General features: G+C 43.3%; 2 protein-coding genes across 6 annotated transcripts in view; both read left to right on the top strand.

Annotated features, from left to right (window-relative positions):
- Positions 1-17,709, top strand: part of MYSM1 (Myb like, SWIRM and MPN domains 1) — a 476,369-nt gene that overhangs the window by 205,997 nt on the left and 252,663 nt on the right. For 2 of the 4 annotated variants that reach the window (XM_061451112.1, XM_061451115.1), the window contains one exon: positions 11,151-11,343. The exons of 1 other annotated variant lie outside the window; for it this stretch is intronic. The gene's annotated coding sequence lies outside the window, so the exon portion shown is untranslated. Of the gene's footprint in view, positions 1-11,150; positions 11,345-17,709 lie in introns of those variants that run through there. One more of the 4 variants, XM_061451114.1, reaches the window with a different exon arrangement.
- Positions 1-17,709, top strand: part of DAB1 (DAB adaptor protein 1) — a 483,239-nt gene that overhangs the window by 60,562 nt on the left and 404,968 nt on the right. The gene's annotated exons all lie outside the window — the stretch shown is intronic.

Below are 17,709 nucleotides of genomic sequence, written 5' to 3' on the forward strand. Positions count from 1 at the left end.
TTGTTTCCTCTAAGAAGAAGTGTATTTGAAGTACTGAGTGATGTACATAGCTCTCTTCTGACTTTGCCAAAATGCTCCTTGTGAGAGGCTAAGAGAATGCAAATGTCAGGCACGGTACCCAGGAGGACAATCTAGCAGTCAATGCCGAAATGATTTGAACTCATGAACTCTTGTTAAAACTGTTAATTGCTTTTTTAAAAACACTTAATGGAAATTGCCACATTTAAGTAATCCATAAAACTGTGATGACACCAGCTTTAATCAGGTGTCATGAGAACATGAACGTTATAAGCTACCGGGCTTGATAACTTTGGCAGTGGGAATCCATCATGACAGCCTGGTGTTTACAGTCCTGTGTCTCTCCGAAAGAGAAGAATCATTTATTTGTTTTACTTATGAGAAAACTCTTCTCTAAAATGCACCTTTCTGTGGACTAAAGCTTATTGAAGAAAATGACCCCAGTAAGCCCAGCAGTCTGGAGGGTAAGGTTGTGCTGCCTGGTTTTCAATATCTCCTACTGGAATATGCTAATTATGACCTTAATGCAGACTCAACATAACCACGAGAGCTGAATGAAAGCCACTGTGCTGTGGTTTTGCAGGTGTGTTGGGTTGATTCCATGATGCAAAAGCAACCCCTGGTGCTGGGCAGTGAAGTGCTGTGTATTAGAGAATTATCAGCTAATAGAAATACTCAGGAGTAGATTTTAAGGTATATCAGATGCTTAAAGGTTATATATTTTTAAAAATAGCAAATGAATTAACTATAAATACCAATGAAAGCTTAAGTCATAGAAGTCAGAAATGGTTTGTGCTGGAAGGGGTCTTAAAGCTCCTCCAGTTCCAACCCCTGCCACGGACAGGGACACCTTCCACTAGAGCAGCTTGCTCCAAGCCCCATCCAGCCTGGCCTTGAACACTGCCAGGGATGGGGCAGCCACAGCTTCTCTGGGCACCCTGTGCCAGTGCCTCAGCACCCTCACAGGGAAGAACTTGTGCCTAAGAGCTCATCTCAGTCTCCCCTCTGTCAGTTTGAAGCAATTCTCCCTTGGCCTGTCCCTACAGGCCCTTGTCTAAAGCCCCCTTCCAGGTTTCCTGCAGCCCCTTTAGGCACTGGAGCTGCTCTAAGGTCTCTCCTTAAGGAGCCTTCTCTTCTCCAGAAGCAATCCCAGCTCTCTCATCCTGTCTTTATAGGATCATAGCATTCAATTAGATACTTCTCAACATTTATGAAGATATTTATGAAGATACTGTGGGATGTCTATTTGCCTCTTCAAGCTGTCTACAGGAGTTGGTAGAGAATGATGCAGGTGGAAATAACCACACTTCTTATTTGCATTGTTTATCAATGCATGACCCAGCAGGAAAGATCTTTGGAAAGAAGAAAAGATGGGAGCGAGTGTTAGGTGGAAGAGTTTGCATGGGAGAGCACTGTTTAGGTCCAAATCGAATTCAGACACCGCAGCCTGCAGCCTGCTCAGAGGCTGGTGGCAGTGTGTGTGCGCTGGCCTCACTCCAGTTCCCTGTGCAAAGCTGTTCCTCTCTTCACAGTGTCTAAAAAAGGTGTCATTAATTTATCAGCAGTCTCAGAAGAGGGCCTAAAAACAGAAGTGGCCCGATGAAGTGACATACTTTCCAACCCTTTGTAATGGGGCCTCTTAGGTCATAGCAGCTTAGTAGGGCACTGCATCGAACATGGAAACCTGTTCTTTTGCTCCTGGTGTTGTTTTGTTCCATCCCCTTTCATCTTTCCTACACAAATCTTACCCACATAATTTATTATGCACTTAAAATATATGCCTATAGTCACTATCAACTTGTTTTCTCTCTTGACAGCGAGAGATTAGTTGAATGGAGCTGTTGTAGCAGCAGTATTGCCAGAGTGGGATGTTTTAAGTAGGGTGTTGATGGCAAGCGTTGGTATAAAAATACTAGCAATAAGCAAACCTGGTATTCCCACCTTAGTGTCATGCAGAGCTTCTGTAGTACTATGATGATGTTTCTTTGTTTAATACTTAAAGTTTTATGCTTTCTCTTACCACCAAGTCCTACCTCCGAGTTATTTGAGGAAACTTCAGGATATAACCTTCGATTCCAGTGATCTCCCTGCAGGACTTGACAGAAACCCATCTGCTTCTTTTGGGGTGAAGTTCATTTTATTAAACCCATTAAGTTTACTGACAGTGCTAATCTTGAGCAGAGCTTTGGAGGCATACGAAGGTGCAAATGGACCATCTTTCTAATGATCTGCCTTTTATTGAGGAGGTGAAAGAGGGTTTATGTTGCTGATGTAGCAGAGTATTCCATGGACTGTCAGAGAGAGGTGAGTGCTAGTATCCTGTGATGAAGCAGGTTTGGAGATGACGTGAGTTACAAGTTAGCGTTGGTTTGTGCCTTTGCTGCCAATACCCTGAACTTCCTCAGAGCTGCTCTGCAGCATCTCCTTGCATCTTTGAAGTTAGGAAAGCACATAAATAAAAGTATATATGAAGTAATAGGCCCTTATTACACATATCAGGTATTTTTAAGACTTTATTGACCAGACATCCTCATTGTTTCTACCATTATCATTACTTTTTAAAATAGAAACCCTAAATAGAGCCGACAGATTACCAGAAGAGCTAACAGTGATTTAAAGCACAACATTTACAGTGAAACTTGAAAATCACTTCTTTTCTTGAGGCAGCTCTTCTAAATTATATGTTCTCAGTCTTCCTTCTCCAAAGGGAAATTCTGTCTCTTCCAGGCAGGGCAATAAATAAAGGTGAAAGAACCACCACGAAAACATCACTGCATTATTAATTTGCAAGAAAAACTGACTCAGAAGGAAAAAACCTCTTCAAGTAGTATTGCAATGTAAGCCACTCATTATTCACCAAACACACAGAGATCTGCACAAATAAGTAATGCAGCTGGGCCACAAACCTGAGATCAGGGAAAGACTTGGGCCAGATTTTGAAGACTTTTAAATAAGTAAAGTAGTGAATTTTAAAACTAGAATATATCTAGCTCAAGGGATACCTTCATTATAATTCAAATGTGTTATGAATTCAGCAATTATAAGGTGTAGTGACAGATATGCTTTAGTTTTGATAGGAACAGGAAAAAGTTTCTATTGCAATGCTTAGCCCAAGGGTTTAAGGTCGCAATCAGGAACATAACACAAGCCTTATGAGTTCCAGTCCCCATTTCCACAACCTCATACCCTTCAGCTTTGGGTATCTTTAAAAATTAAAGGTACAGAAGAAAGGTAAAATACTAACAGTGGATCATTTACTATATCCTAACAGTTCAATCATCAGTGCTGGAAAGTCAATATTGTATTAACTTCGAAATAGTTTCTACTTAAGTTCTCCAAGATGATGGAAATTTGGCAGTCCTAGTTTTCTAGCTGTGCATTTGGCTGCTTATGAAACGTCATATAAAAATGATGTTTTGGTAAGAAATCATTACCTCTGCTCTCCCCAAGGCAGCAGTTATATGTTACATCAGGTTTGGTTTCAGAATAGAGTTTACTACAAAGTATGTCATATAAATTAAAATCGTATTGATGTAAGGTAGTCGGATAAGAAACAGTGCTTGATGGCTCCTATTGGAAGCTCTGCGTGTTTCTCAGGCTGAGTACCAGCAATAACATCTGAATGTCTGTCAACAGATGACTTCCCAGAAGGTGTTTGTTTTGAGTCCTGACTGCAGTGGAGGTTCATTACCTGACATATAGATTATTTCATCTGTATTCTTCCTGTTGCTGTCTCTTCGGCAGCTATAGAGGTTTTAACACCTGCATTAACAAAGGCCTATGTCCACCATTTATAGAAGATAAAAGGGGATTTGAGCTTTTATAAACTAAGTGTATTTTACAGGATGGTAATAGATGAAGCTTCAGTACAGATACGTACATGGTGGCTTTATTTAAACACTGTTGGGTTTAGTGTGTGCAGATGTATGGGATTCCCAATCTGCATTTCTGAAGGCTGGTGTCTTGCTCATATCTGATTCCAGTATTTGTACAGTTCACAGGAATCCTTGAAGAGCTTATTTGCTCTATGGTCATCTGGGATGGAGTGAGTGTACCATGTAAAATAATATGTCAGCTCATAAACTGCATGTACAGCAGTGAGATGTGAGCTCGTTTCACTTTTATCACAGGACCTTGAATCAGACTTGTTCTGCTGCCAAGCCCCTGAACAGCTCCTTGCAATGTGCCTGGAATTCACTTTTCTGGAGTTGTCATTTTTTGGTGTATACTTGTGTATTTTTTCAGACTCATGTAGGAGACCTTAGGGCAGCTTCCAGTGCCTACAGGGGCCAACAAGAAGTCCAGAGAGGGGCTTTGGACAAGGGCCTGTAGGGACAGGACAAGGGGAATGGCTTTAACCTGCCAGAGGGGAGACTGAGATGAGCTCTTAGGCAGAAGCTCTTCCCTGTGAGGGTGCTGAGGCGCTGGCACAGGGTGCCCAGAGAAGCTGTGGCTGCCCCACCCCTGGCAGTGTTCAAGGCCAGGTTGGACACAGGGGCTTGGAGCAAGCTGCTCCAGTGTAAGGTGTCCCTGTCTGTGGCAGGGATTGGAACTGGATGAGATTTAAGGTCCCTTCCAACCCAAACCAGTCTGGGATTCTGTGATGACTGATTTCTTCACACATGAGAGTTGGGAGGGATGCAGCTGGTTCTGCTATGAAGTGTTTGCATTTTGGTTCCTTCCTAGGGATCTTAGGGCAGGACCACCAACATGAGGAAAATCATAGAATGGTAATCTCCATGTCATGGGCCATGCTGAACTCTTCTGACTTTCTCTGCCTGGTCTCACGGTTGCTGCTGTGGCACATTGATTTTTGTACGCTTTCTTGGCAGCATGGAGGCCTCAGTCCTGCTCTGCATGGCATGAAGTGGCATGGTGTGTGTCCTGCTGGCTGGTCGCCGAGCAGCAGGCTATGACGGGATGCAGCAGCTCAGGGTGGAGAGGAGGAATGGTGCCAACAGTGTTCCCTCTTTTCCTGCTCAGCTGCTGAGCTTTCAAGGCAAAAGGATGGCTTCTTCCAGCCTTTGTTGCAGAGAACTGGTTTTAAAGAGTGTAATACACACTGTGCTTCTTCGTCCATGGAGAGGTGATGTCCCAGGAAGGTATGTTGAAGAGGTTTAGGAAGTTTAGAAACTTGACTTACCCACAGTGGACTTAGTGGGATAAGTAATTCCTTTTACTGTTACTGTTCACAAAATGACTGCTGTAAGTCACAGCGTTTTCTTAAGCCTCTGAAAGCTGCCTGTTAATCACGTTATCTTGCTGGTAACAGCCACAGCGTTGGACAGCTCTGTTGCTGCAGAGTGGGTTTTTTTCCATCTTCTCTCCCCATCTCTTCAATAGCTGATCTGCTGTGACGAGGAGGATTTTGAACTCTCCCATGCCTCTTGTTTCCTTGGCAGAGTGATACCTATCTACTCATAGGTTGCTCCTTTGCGAGACGGTATGAATCATGCTTTGAAAGGAACTGCTGTGTTGTCTCATGTGCTCTAGAGCAGCTAACTTGTTATTTTAGTGCTCTTCATGTTCTTATGACAGCTTGTCAGAGAAGTTTTGCCTTATTTTCTTTTCCTTTCATAGTTGTTGACTAATTACTAGCCAAACAGACAGCATTTGTTTCTGCTATCAAACTGGTAGTAATTTAAGAGTTGGATGGCAACCGGAAGCTCTGGAACTAAATAATGAACTTTGGGTATGGTCAGATGAAGACGTGACTTGGAGTGCTGGCTGGGTACATCCAAAGTAGGACCTAAGTGGAACATTTCCCATCACAGTGAAGGGTTTTATATCCTGGACTGTCTCCAAACAACCATGATTAGTTTTGAAATGCCATTTTAACAGTTCATGATGAACAGTTTAAGCTGTTATGCTCTAGGATGAGGGGGAATTGGACTGGGGAGGAATTTTGGACCTGACTCTTGTCTCCTTTATTTGTTTAAATGAGAAGCAATGAGTGAAGCAGACTGTTGCTTGTGTTGAACCAACATCCCTGCAGAAGGGGATCAGAACTGAAGCCCCACAGTAGAAGTGGTGTCTGCTGAACATGAATGGTTGTCAAACAGTGCATTTAAGCTCCATGTGACACTCTGGGTGACAGATGAACTGTGTATTTTGTACGTTTATTTGGACCATGCTATGAACAGGAGGGCCGTACTCAACCAAGGGACCTATTTGTCCCACGTTGTTAAACAGTCATGCTTTTGTGTCATCTGGAGAGCAACTAGTGCCCTATCTTGTTCAGCCAGTGATTAATTGCACAAAGCAATAGGTGAGACACAGCCATTTTTCATACCTAATGCAGTTTGGGATGGGAAGACACGTGGCCCTTTGTGACTCCCCACCAAAGCCACGCTGAAGAGCAGACCTTCTTGCTGGCAGGCTTCCTGAACCACCTCACTTCATGCGAGGAGACTCTATCACCTTCCCTCAGTGGGACCAGATGTCCCAACACAGACTGTGACATTGCAAAGGGGAAAAGAAATCAGGTAAAAAGCTCTGAGAACTAATCTCTGTTTTGTCAAACAGTTGGAGAGCTCCTGGCCATGATGTCTCAAACCTGACAACTTTACCCCAAAGTCACTGATTTTACGTTCCATGTGGCAGTGGAAAATCTTCCAAAGCATTCAAATGCTGCTTTCCTCCATCAGCTCCATTGGGAGGTAGGATATTTCAGAGTAAGGGATTATGGTGTTTCGGTCAGGCCTGGGAATGATTAGAGATTTTTGCTACAAAATGTCCTTTTTTAAGGTTTTCCTTGTCTTGCTTCCTCCTGGCTGTGTTTGCACAGCACTGGCATGTGTCTGCTTCTAGTCTGATGAAGCCAAGCCATCTTTGGGAGCCTTATTTAGAGTCAGCCCCTTGCTATATAATTCTCATTAATGTTAAAAAGAAAATTAGTTGGGAATTTCATCTCTATACATCGCGCTGATTATCCATCCCAGTCTGCTGCCTTGGTGACAAGCTTAGGCCCTGCAGCCTTAATGCGTGTGTGTGTACCAAACACAGCTCTCCCACAAGGTAACAAGGAAAATGTATGTTTCCTATGCATTATTTATGGAATTGAAAATGCATTCTCTTCAAAATTATTGTGGACTGTGCACTTCTTTGCAATGCAGCTGGAAACATGGGGATCGCTGACATTCGGAAGGACCTGGGATGGGCACTTGCATAGCCTTGTGCCTTATACAGCCTGTTGCAATTCACAGTGAGGGTCTCCGAAGCCCTTTTAGGAGCTTAATAGAATTAATAGTTTGTTTTTTGGAGTTTGACTTTCAGTGAGGGAAGCTCACTGAAAATATAGACATAAAATATATAAAATATATAAATATATATAATATTAAAATATAGCTGGGCAGAAATATGGGCATGGCATAGCAATTCTGGGAAAGGGGTTTATTCTCACAAGGAAAGATGTAATATGTTTTTCGAAGTCTTTTTCACAGTCAGATGTACAAATTGCCCTTGCAGATGTGATGGTTTACCATGCAGGGTGTGTTCTTCATGTTCACTAGCCTTTGTTCAGAGGTGACAGTTTGCCCTTAAAACTGTGTTGTCCCCATGTGATTGCTGTAACAGAGGCAGGATGCTGCTGCACACACAGGGTCTTCTCTTGTTTCTCTTTCATAACAGTGTCCATCCGCCCTTTGTGCCCATCAAAAAGCCCAAACCAGGTGGACCTTTTTTAAATGTAGATGAAATTGTTGCTCATCCAGGCAGCCTGTTGTTTTCTGTGGCTGCACGCAGCAGTACACATGGGCAGCCATCGGTATCTCCCTTGCTGCTCTCCACTGTGCCAAGTCAGGTGAATTATGATGCCTTATGGTGTCCTCTGCAGTGAGGAGCTATTAGTGCTTTGACTCTGCTGTCTTTTGATTAGCCTGAATATGTTGAGAGCCAAGCTTTAGACTGCGCAATGTATGATTAAGCTCAACCAAAGACAGATTTATATTTGTACTAGCAAATTTAGGGCTTGTTCTCATGCCTCTTGTAGCTATCAGGAGGAGTTTCAGGTATTGGTCTACAGGCAAATATGTTTGCTCATTAATGATATGGATCATCTATAAGGCAGGAGAATGAATTAGATAAATTGCTGGCAATCTCCAGCCAGCATTTCCATGTGGTTTTAAAACTCTTAGTTTACCCTAGGTATTTTATCCCTACCTCCTAAGATACATGCCTGGAGTGTGCTGTGGATAGCCTACATGCAGGTAATGTGCACAGTAGGTTTATTATTTCCAGGTAACAAAGAGGAATGCATCAGCACCTTGGAGACATTAAAATGTATGGTTTTTCTGTGGCCTTTAATGAGGGTTTGCAGGAGTTCCAGTGCTCCACAAAAAATAACCTGGGTTTTGCTCCTGCTTTCTTGCGGGGTCCAAAGAGATAGGAGGAATTTGCTGCATATGTGTTTTGAAGATACCATATTTGAGTTAATCACAGTTTTTCACTAGTTTCTCACACACCCCCAAACACGGAGCTAGATAAGCTGTTTAGCTACGCATCATTCCTCTGCTGGGGCCTGAAAGAGGTTAATGTGCCTGTGTCCATGCTTAGCAGCTGAAATCAGTCATAGGTGTGCTTTCCAAAGGCAGCTGCTCTGCCTGGGTTTGGTTTGGTTGCCAGGACTCTCTAAGGTTGCACAAATGATTTAGATGTGACAGCTTTAGTTGTTTATTTTCTTTTTCCATTTATTATCTATAAATGTCCCAGCTGGTAGGTAGCTGGTAGGCTTTCTGGCTGCAGTTAGCACTGAGGTAGGAGGATTGAAAAATGTTTCCAGGAGAAACATTTTGGACAGGTAATTGTGACTGTTCACCATAGAAATCTGACTCTGAGATTGTCTTTTTGAGTCAAGGAATAGATACACCGTGTGACTTCTCTCTTACCAGTCCACTTGAGTATTTTATGCAGTCAAATACTTGCAAACATGTCACAGACTGGAAAGTATTTGCAGGAAGTATTTAATGGTTAATATCAGGTAATATTCAGTGTCTGCTGTGATAAAGTCAAGAGACAGTGTTCACAGGCAATTTCATAGACTCACAGCATGATTTGGGTTGGAAGGGACCTTAAAGCTCATCCAGTTCCAACCCCATGCCACAGGCAGGGACACCTTCCACTAGAGCAGCTTGCTCCAAGCCCCTGTGTCCAACCTGGCCTTGAACACTGCAAGGGATGGGGCAGCCACAGCTTCTCTGGGCATCCTGTGCCAGCGCCTCAGCACCCTCACAGGGAAGAGCTTCTGCCTAAGAGCTCATCTCAGTCTCCCCTCTGGCAGGTTAAAGCCATTCCCCTTGGCCTGTCCCTACAGGCCCTTGTCCAAAGCCCCTCTCCAGACTTCTTGTTGACCCCTTTAGGCACTGGAGCTCCCCTAAGGTCTCCCCTTCAGGAGCCTTCTCTTCTCCAGGCTGACCCAGCCCAGCTCTCTCAGCCTGGCTCCAGAGCAGAGCTGCTCCAGTCCTCACAGCATCTCCATGGCCTCCTCTAGCCTCGCTCCAACAGCTCCACGTCCCTCTTGTGCTGCTGCCCCAGAGCTGGATCAGGGCTGCAGGGGGGATCTCCCCAGAGCGCAGCAGAGGGGGAGAATCTCCCCCCTCAACCTGCTGGCCAGTTTGCAGCTGATGTACATAAGCTATTCCTTACCCATCACTTGGCTTTAACTACATGTGGAGGCAAGCGTGGGATAGTGTTTCCCTTTATTTTCACATCCCCCGGGTCTAATGGACTGTGGCATGCACACCTTTACAGTTCCATTCTCTCTCATGTAGGGTACCACTATACCTTCCAGAAGTGGTGTGAGGTCAGTCTTTAGTCCCCCGAGCAATGGTAGCTCTGTGCATCTCACCTGGCTTTCACATCCCCCCTCTCATAGCACCGTTTGTTTCAGGACATCTGGTCCCCTGTGGGCAGGTGACAACAGGAGCTCAGTTAATGATTCTAAGTACATTTGGGCAATCTGCCAGTCGGAGCGCTCAGCCCTTCTTCTTTTAACTTGTCAGAAATTCCAAGTAACAATATTTCAGTGAAGAAACTCATCTAGAAGAACAGCATGTTAATTATGAAAGGCAGATTCTTGGCTATCAGTAGCTGTCCTGCACACAATAACTTTGAGGTTTCTATATTTAGGTTGAAGTCTGGAGTTAGTGGCTTTAGTTCTGGTGGGTTGTTACCACTACAACCACTCCGTAATGAGGAACAAAGTATTTGTGGAGGCTATCGGCTAGAACCACAGTTTTCTCCTTATTCTGTGTCCATATTAGATAAAGTTTCACTCCATCAGGTCAAAGTTTCCTATGTTATTAGGGAGTTTTGTTTCCATGTGTCTGGTAGACTTTACAAGTAGTTACAAGTGCCAACGGCTAGAAACAAGGCATCCCTATCATGAGATTGATGCTTTATGATAGCACAATTGACAGCATCTTGGAAATAAGGCCAACTTTATATGCAAAGATGCATTAACAATACACAAATTCATTGAAAAGAATTCAGGAGCTTTAAAATTCAAGTTCTTTGTATAAATTATCATGGTAACATTGGATCTGCATTTGCTGAGTGAGAGTCTAGTGTTACCTAGGGCTCAGCACATACAGGATGTGCCACAGCGCTTCGGCATCATCTCTTTCTGCAGAAGTTTTAATGTACTGAAATTAAGCTTGCAAATAGAAACCCTGATGGGGGGGTGTGGAAGGGTGTATGTGCCTGATGTTATTTAGTCTTCAGTTTTACTTTGATCACTTTACTTATGAAGTTTAACTATGACGAGTGCAAGGTCCTACACCTGGGTCAGAGCAATCCCAGGCACAGCTACAGGTTGAGCAGAGAAGAGATTCAGAGCAGCCCTGCGGAGAAGGACTTGGGGGTGTTGGTTGATGAGAAAATGAACATGAGCCGGCTTCAGTGTGTGCTTGCAGCCCAGAAACCAACCGTATCCTGGGCTACATCAAAAGGAGCGTGACCAGCAGGGTGAAGGATGTGATCCTGCCCCTCTGCTCTGCTCTTGTGAGACTTCACCTGGAGCATTGTGTGCAGTTCTGGTGTCCTCAATATAAAAAGGACATGGAACTGTTGGAACAAGTCCAGAGAAGGGCCACGAGGATGCTCAGGGGACTGGAGCACCTCCTGTATGGAGACAGGCTGAGGAAGTTGGGGCTGTTCAGCCTGGAGAAGAGAAGGCTGCGTGGAGACCTCAGAGCAGCCTTCCAGTATCTGCAGGGAGCCTATAGGGATGCTGGGGAGGGACTCTACATTAGGGACTGTAGTGACAGGACAAAGGGTAACGGGTTAAAACTTAAACAGGGTAAGTTTAGATTGGATATAAGGAGGAAGTTCTTTCCTGTTAGGGTGGTGAGGCACTGGAATGGGTTGCCCAGGGAGGTTGTGAATGCCCCATCCCTGGCAGTGTTCAAGGCCAGGTTGGACAGAGCCTTGGGTGACATGGTTTAGTGTGAGGTATCCCTGCCCATGTCAGGGGGGTTGGAACTGGATGATCTTAAGGTCCTTTCCAACCCCAACTATTCTATGGTTCTATGATTCTGCTGTATGTTTTTAAGCCTCAACCTCAAGTCAATCAGCAAAATAACAAAACCTCTTTCACCCCAAGCGAACCCTTTGCCAAGTACTGCATGTGGAGGGGTTTATCCTGAAAGAAGGAGAGAGACCCTGCAACAACCCCAAAAATATAGTTGTCTACTCTCAATTATACTTGAAAAGAGCTCAGGGATTCCAGTGATGGATGACAGTGTACAAATCTCAAGTAGCTTTGTTTAGTGTGTTTTGTGATATGATATAGGAGAGATAATTCTTACCCAGTGTCTTTTAAAGGAAATCCTGAGGGTGAATCAATTACCTTTCTTTTCTGAATCAATAGAGATGGGATGTATTGCAGTTACTTTATGCTTTAGCAAGTGCTCAAGCACAAAGGATGGCTGTTGATGATAACCATTGCAAAGAATGCTGTGCCATTTTTCCCTCTTTCTTCTTTTAAGGACACTACAATCCCCTCAGTTCACACACTTCATCATTCTTTGTCACAATCTTTTCTCAACAAAGATTTAAGAGCAGGAGGGGGAAGCAAGCCCTCAGAACGTGCAAAGTGCGCACTGAAACATCGCTTGTAGTCCTAGTGACAGCGCTTCCCATTCCTGAGACTCTCCAAACCCTCAACACTTGTGAATTTTGCCTCAAGAGCATTCAGATTCAGGAGATGGAGTAAGGGGAAATGGGTTATGAGCTGGTGCTGTGGTGCTAGCTAAGGTGAAATCAAGTAGTTGAGGCTCAGCCAAGGAAAAAAAGATGGATTTTCTGTATGTCTATAAAGCAAACACTTTTATGCTTTTTGAAGATGCTTCTGTGTATCCCACTGAGTACACTTCTGTTCAAAGGAAGGTAAAATACTGCTATAGGAAGACCTGGTATTTTAAAATCATGTCTGTTAACTTGCTGCCTTTATAAACTTCATCATTATACCCTCAGAAGAGTATTAATGTATGTGTATAATATGGTTTAGCAAGAATCGATTGTAAGAGCTTCCTCTGTGTAACCTGTGTGGTAACCTGAGTAACATGAAATAGTAGTAACACAAAGTGAAGCATGGTCTGTGGTTTATGTTCTCATAAAAGGTATCTTAGGACAATTGAGATAGCACTTTCTGTTTTCCCATTTTGATCTCCCCAGAGATCCAAATATATCTGAGAGGTCTGTACAGGTCACTCTAGTTATCTGTATTGTCAGACTGCTACCTATAGAATATGGGAACACAGGAAACTAGATGAAAAGGGGAGGCTTCTTAAGGTCCTGCCTTTCTTGCCTGATACTGAGGTCCCAGCAGGACTTGAGGCAGTCTGAGAACCGCATTTGGCTTTTCATTCTGGTTCCCTGATCAGGATCTGCTTTTCTTTTCAGAAGCTGATAGGGAACTAAAGACACTAAAAAGACAGTGAGGGGTCTGTTCACATAGCAGCTCTGTTGGCTGCTGTTTCTCAGGAGGAAGGCTGTGTCTTCCTAAAGAAATGAATTTACTTGTAAGAGGAGGTTCTGCTCTGCTGCAGGCATTTCTTTGCATTTGTGGTTTGCATAGCAACAAATTGAAAAGGAAGGGAGGTAAAAAAGGAGAACATCTAAAAATGCCTTTTTCAATGAGGAAGATGGAAAATGACACGGATAGAGGGGGACAGGTTAGAAATGCAGGCAGGAGACCTGGACATGGCTTCACCTTTGTTTCTGTAGAAGCAGTAGTTTGTATTGTGCCACCTGAAAACTCAGCAGAAGCTAATGGTCCACACTATGGAAACAAAGGAGTTACGGAGGACACAGTGCAAAAGAGATCTTCAAATCACTGAAGTGCTGGCTGGGAGGGAGGTCTGGAGGTTTTGAGTCTAACCTCCTGCTTGAAGCGGGGTAATCACACACATACAGTAGCCAGGTCAGCAGGGATCTGGTCAAGCCAAGTATTGAAATCCTCTTAGGACAGAGGGGAGACTGAGATGAGTTCTTAGGCAGAAGCTCTTCCCTGTGAGGGTGCTGAGGCGCTGGCACAGGGTGCCCAGAGAAGCTGTGGCTGCCCCATCCCTGGCAGTGCTCAAGGCCAGGTTGGACACAGGGGCTTGGAGCAAGCTGCTCTAGTGGAAGGTGTCCCTGCCTGTGGCAGGGGCTGGAACTGGATGAGCTTTAAGATCACTTCCAACCCAAACCAGTCTGGGATTCTACGACAGAGATTTCACAACCTCTCTTGCAGCATGTGTCCATGTTGCTTTCCCAAGTACCCGCTCTGAACCTTCCCACCTGGGTTTATGGCTGTGGCCCCTGTGGTGTATTGTGTGCCAGCACCAGTGAGAATTTGCCTCTTTGTGTTAATTTTACAGTAGTTGAACCTCTAGACCCACTCTTGGTTTCCAGACATACAACTTCAGCTCCCTCCGGCTCTCCATGCAGACCTGTTTTGTAGCTGACTGATCCATCTTGATAGCAGTTCCGTGGACCTTTGACAGCTTCTAGGCTCATGAGGCTTCTGTTGACTCCATCTTCAGGTTCATTATCCCCCCCTCTGAACTGAAGCTCCTTTCTTTTTGTTGACCCCCTCCTTAATTTAGTACCATACACGTTTGCTGAGGATGCATGGCCAATAATCACGTTTATGCTGAGAGATCTTTAATGAGTGAGGCATTACAAATGCTCAAGCTTGCAATTTAAAATAGATTCGAGAAATGCCGATGAAGTTTTGTCTGGGAGCCAGAGGGGTAATATTCCCTCTGTGCAAAGACCCTTTTTCTGCCTTGGAATATAGCATTCATCTACAGGTAGTCTGATAACAGAAATAGCTTAACAAATTAGGTGGAATTCAGGGGAGAAAGATGATTGTGTCTGAAAAGGAATTTTCTGGATGAATAACAAAATAGTTTTGATATATTTCATTTTGATTGAAGACCAATCAGCTTAAAAGGGGCCACTAGCAATAGAAATGTTCAAGGATATTTAAGGTATAGGAAGAGCTTTTTATACAAGTTACGTGCCTGTTAACTACCAGCAGGGATATAAATGAACCCTCTCTCTAAAGCTGGGTCCTAGAACTGCTGTGGAACTCTGTGACCCTGCCTCCATGCCCTTTCAGAGGAGGTGGAAAGAGCTCTGCATCTCTTCCAAGGTATTTCTCTTTTGCTGGGAGGGACCCCTTTAGAGAGGAGATCCTGCCAGCTTTCTTTTATGTTGCTTTCCACTGAGTTCTTCCCCTTGGGTTCTCCTTGCATTCTTAGAGGAGAGAGAAACAGCTTTTATACCTTCAGGGTGTAAAATCTGGCTCTGTTGGAGTGACTTAAATGTGATCCGAATTCTGCTGTTAGAGTCTGCTTAGGAAAACCAGACGATTTAATCTGAAGCATTGCACGTTCTGATGATCAGACATAAAAGCACATTAACCCCAGTGCCACATCCAGAATTATTTCTGAGTGGAAATGAACAAAATTTTATAGAGGAATATTATTTGCGAGGCCTCCTCAGCGAGAGAAAATATTACAGATGATGAAGAGAAATAAGAATTACAGCTTGAACCTACGGAAACCCTCTTTTTGACACTGTCTCTTTAATTAGAAAAAATGAGCCTAACCAAGATGTATATTGTCATTGATTTTTATAATAAGCTTTTAAAGCAAACATACATGGTGTCACCGTGCTGTTTTATAACATACACTGCTCACCATTTATTCTGTCGTATAACAGTTCACCAGCAGACATATTTTACTCTTTTTTTCTGTGTAATAAAACAGATAAAATCAATACCTATTATATGGCATACCTTCAAGGTTAAAAAGTGCTAAATCTTGATGCTAACATCTTTCCTTGTATGCATTCATTTAGGAGTAATATTGAATATAAATTCAATACAAATAGGTTTTCTAGCTCTGTGCTCAGAAGTAGATCCTAAGTATCACAAACGATTCAGACATTGGGAACTAGCATCAAGATACTGATGCTGGATGGTTTATTCACATAGATTGTTAAACTTTGAAGGAAATCTAACCGTGCAAAACAGAAAGCTGATAGATGTGACTGGAAGAAAGGGTACTGTGCTTTCACGTATTTGGGTGTAGTTTTTGATGCAACAGAAACTCGTCTGGCCTGACAATCGCATGGCAATTAAATGGCTTGATAAGGTCAATACAAAAATGAAGTCATCTTCCTTGGCTCTGTTGCTGGCAGTCATTTTACAACAATTACAGAGTACAGTTAATTTAATGATGGGAAGCATCAGACCCCAGCAAGTGCAAATGGAAGTGTCAAATCCATCAGAAGACTTGTCTTCGCTAGGTTATGGCTAAGTTACTTCAATGCTGAAGTGGGAAGCAATATGATAATGTTGCAGCCTATTACCGTGCACTTTGCCAGTGCTTCAAGGCAACATCAAGAAAAGAAACTCCACTACTTATCTCTGCTTATTATGAGTTAGTTCAACATCTAATGTGATTGCAGGAGCAGTAAATGGAGAAGGACACATTATGTCTCCTTTTTATTCAGCAACTGAAGCTTTTGGGTTTCTGCTGCAATGAGGAGTTGGTGGCAGGTGTGAAGCGAAGTACACTTGTTGGTGATGCAACATGCACAGCATGCGCTTAATATGTATTTTCTTTTGTGTTAAAGAAGAAATCTTTTCTATTCATTACTGCTTTTTCACCACTCAGCAATTAATTGTGTGTTGAGATACTTATGAATATGCAATTACTGTTTCGTGCCTGTGAGGAGTCTTCTCCTGTACGCATGGGAAACAGTTGCGTGGAGTTAGCTAAGCAATAGCTAAAACTCCTTGTTTATAATAACATCCTTAACATGCAAAATGCAGATGATGCTAAAAGTGCTAATGAATGGATTCATGTTTATGGGACAGAGCTCTGTCCTTGGGTTAGAGCTGCTGGTGGGCAGAGGTTTACGTGGGTGCCATGCCAGTGGGGAGCGTCACCCCTTGTGCTGTGATGTTTATGGTGAATGAGATAAACTTTCAGTGCTAAAGACAAAAACAAACAGCTAACACTGAATGCCTCTTATCCTAAGAGTCTTCTGTTCTTGTTTGCATCCGGATAATATGCAGTATAAAATCATTAAATGTGGGGATTTTTTCCACTTGGCTTTAAAGCCGCTCTCAGCAACTTCAAGTAGCAGCTTACACCTGGAAACATCCTTCAGCTTGCATTCAGGAACAGCATGAAAAGTTCTTTCATGGACTCACTTGCATGATTTCTTGTTAAAACTTAACTTTCCTCCCAGCTTGACTTGCAGAACCCCCTAGGGCAGGATACCCATGTTTTCCAAAGTATTTGTCAGCTGAAGCACGTCTTCCAAGATGTGTTGGACTTTTGTCAGTAGGCTGAATTTGCTGACATTGCAGATTTTCCCAATTTCTTGGCCACTGCAGAAGGATTCCCTGTTGTGGCAGATGAGAAAATCCCTTTGGGAAGGAGTTTCCTGATAAAATCCAAGACATCTCCACTAGCACTGTATAAACCTATCTTTTGAGCAAGTTTGCAACTTGATCAGATTCTGGTGGGTTTTCAAAGGACTGGCAAAAAAGCCTGAAAACCAAGTTACTCCTGCCCAAATGGCTTTTATAGTTGTGCTTCAAAGTCAGTCTAAAGTCAAAAGGAATCAGAATGGAAATGAAACTTGGAGCTCCCTTGGGGAGGAACTACTGCTCACAGAAATGTCAGGTTTTCAGCTGGGATGTTTTCTTGGAGACATTCAAGGCCAGGCTGGATGTGGTTCTAAGCAACCTCACCTAGTTGAAGATGTCCCTGCTCATTACAGGGGGATTGAACTAGATGACCTTGGAAGGTCCCATCCAACCCAAACTATGCTATAATTCTATGATTCTATCTCCATGCCAGTTATCAAATCATCGCTGATTCCTGGTTTTCTTCAAATTATTCACTTACCATGAGCTGTGTCTTTTTCTAGTGACAGAACTGGAAGGAAGAATCCTTTGGGCTACTTAATACTTGCACTGTTGGCTTTGTTTTTTGAGGGCAGCAGCTATTTAGAGAACCAAATAACGCATCCCAGGCACCTTCTTCTTTGTATGTTATACATTTACTGGCCTTTGTTTTTAGACAAATGTTTCCCAGATAAAACTTAGCTTTGCTTGGCCTTAGTTTCAAACATCTTGGATTAATTCAGCTATTGCAGTTTTCTTCTTGCAAAAATCGCAGTGGA

This window comes from Pezoporus flaviventris, unplaced genomic scaffold (genome assembly GCF_033815535.1).
Source record: "Pezoporus flaviventris isolate CSIRO_AGI_PZ_B2104156 unplaced genomic scaffold, CSIRO_AGI_Pfla_v1 ptg000013l, whole genome shotgun sequence".
NCBI classification, from domain to species: Eukaryota; Metazoa; Chordata; class Aves; order Psittaciformes; family Psittacidae; genus Pezoporus; species Pezoporus flaviventris.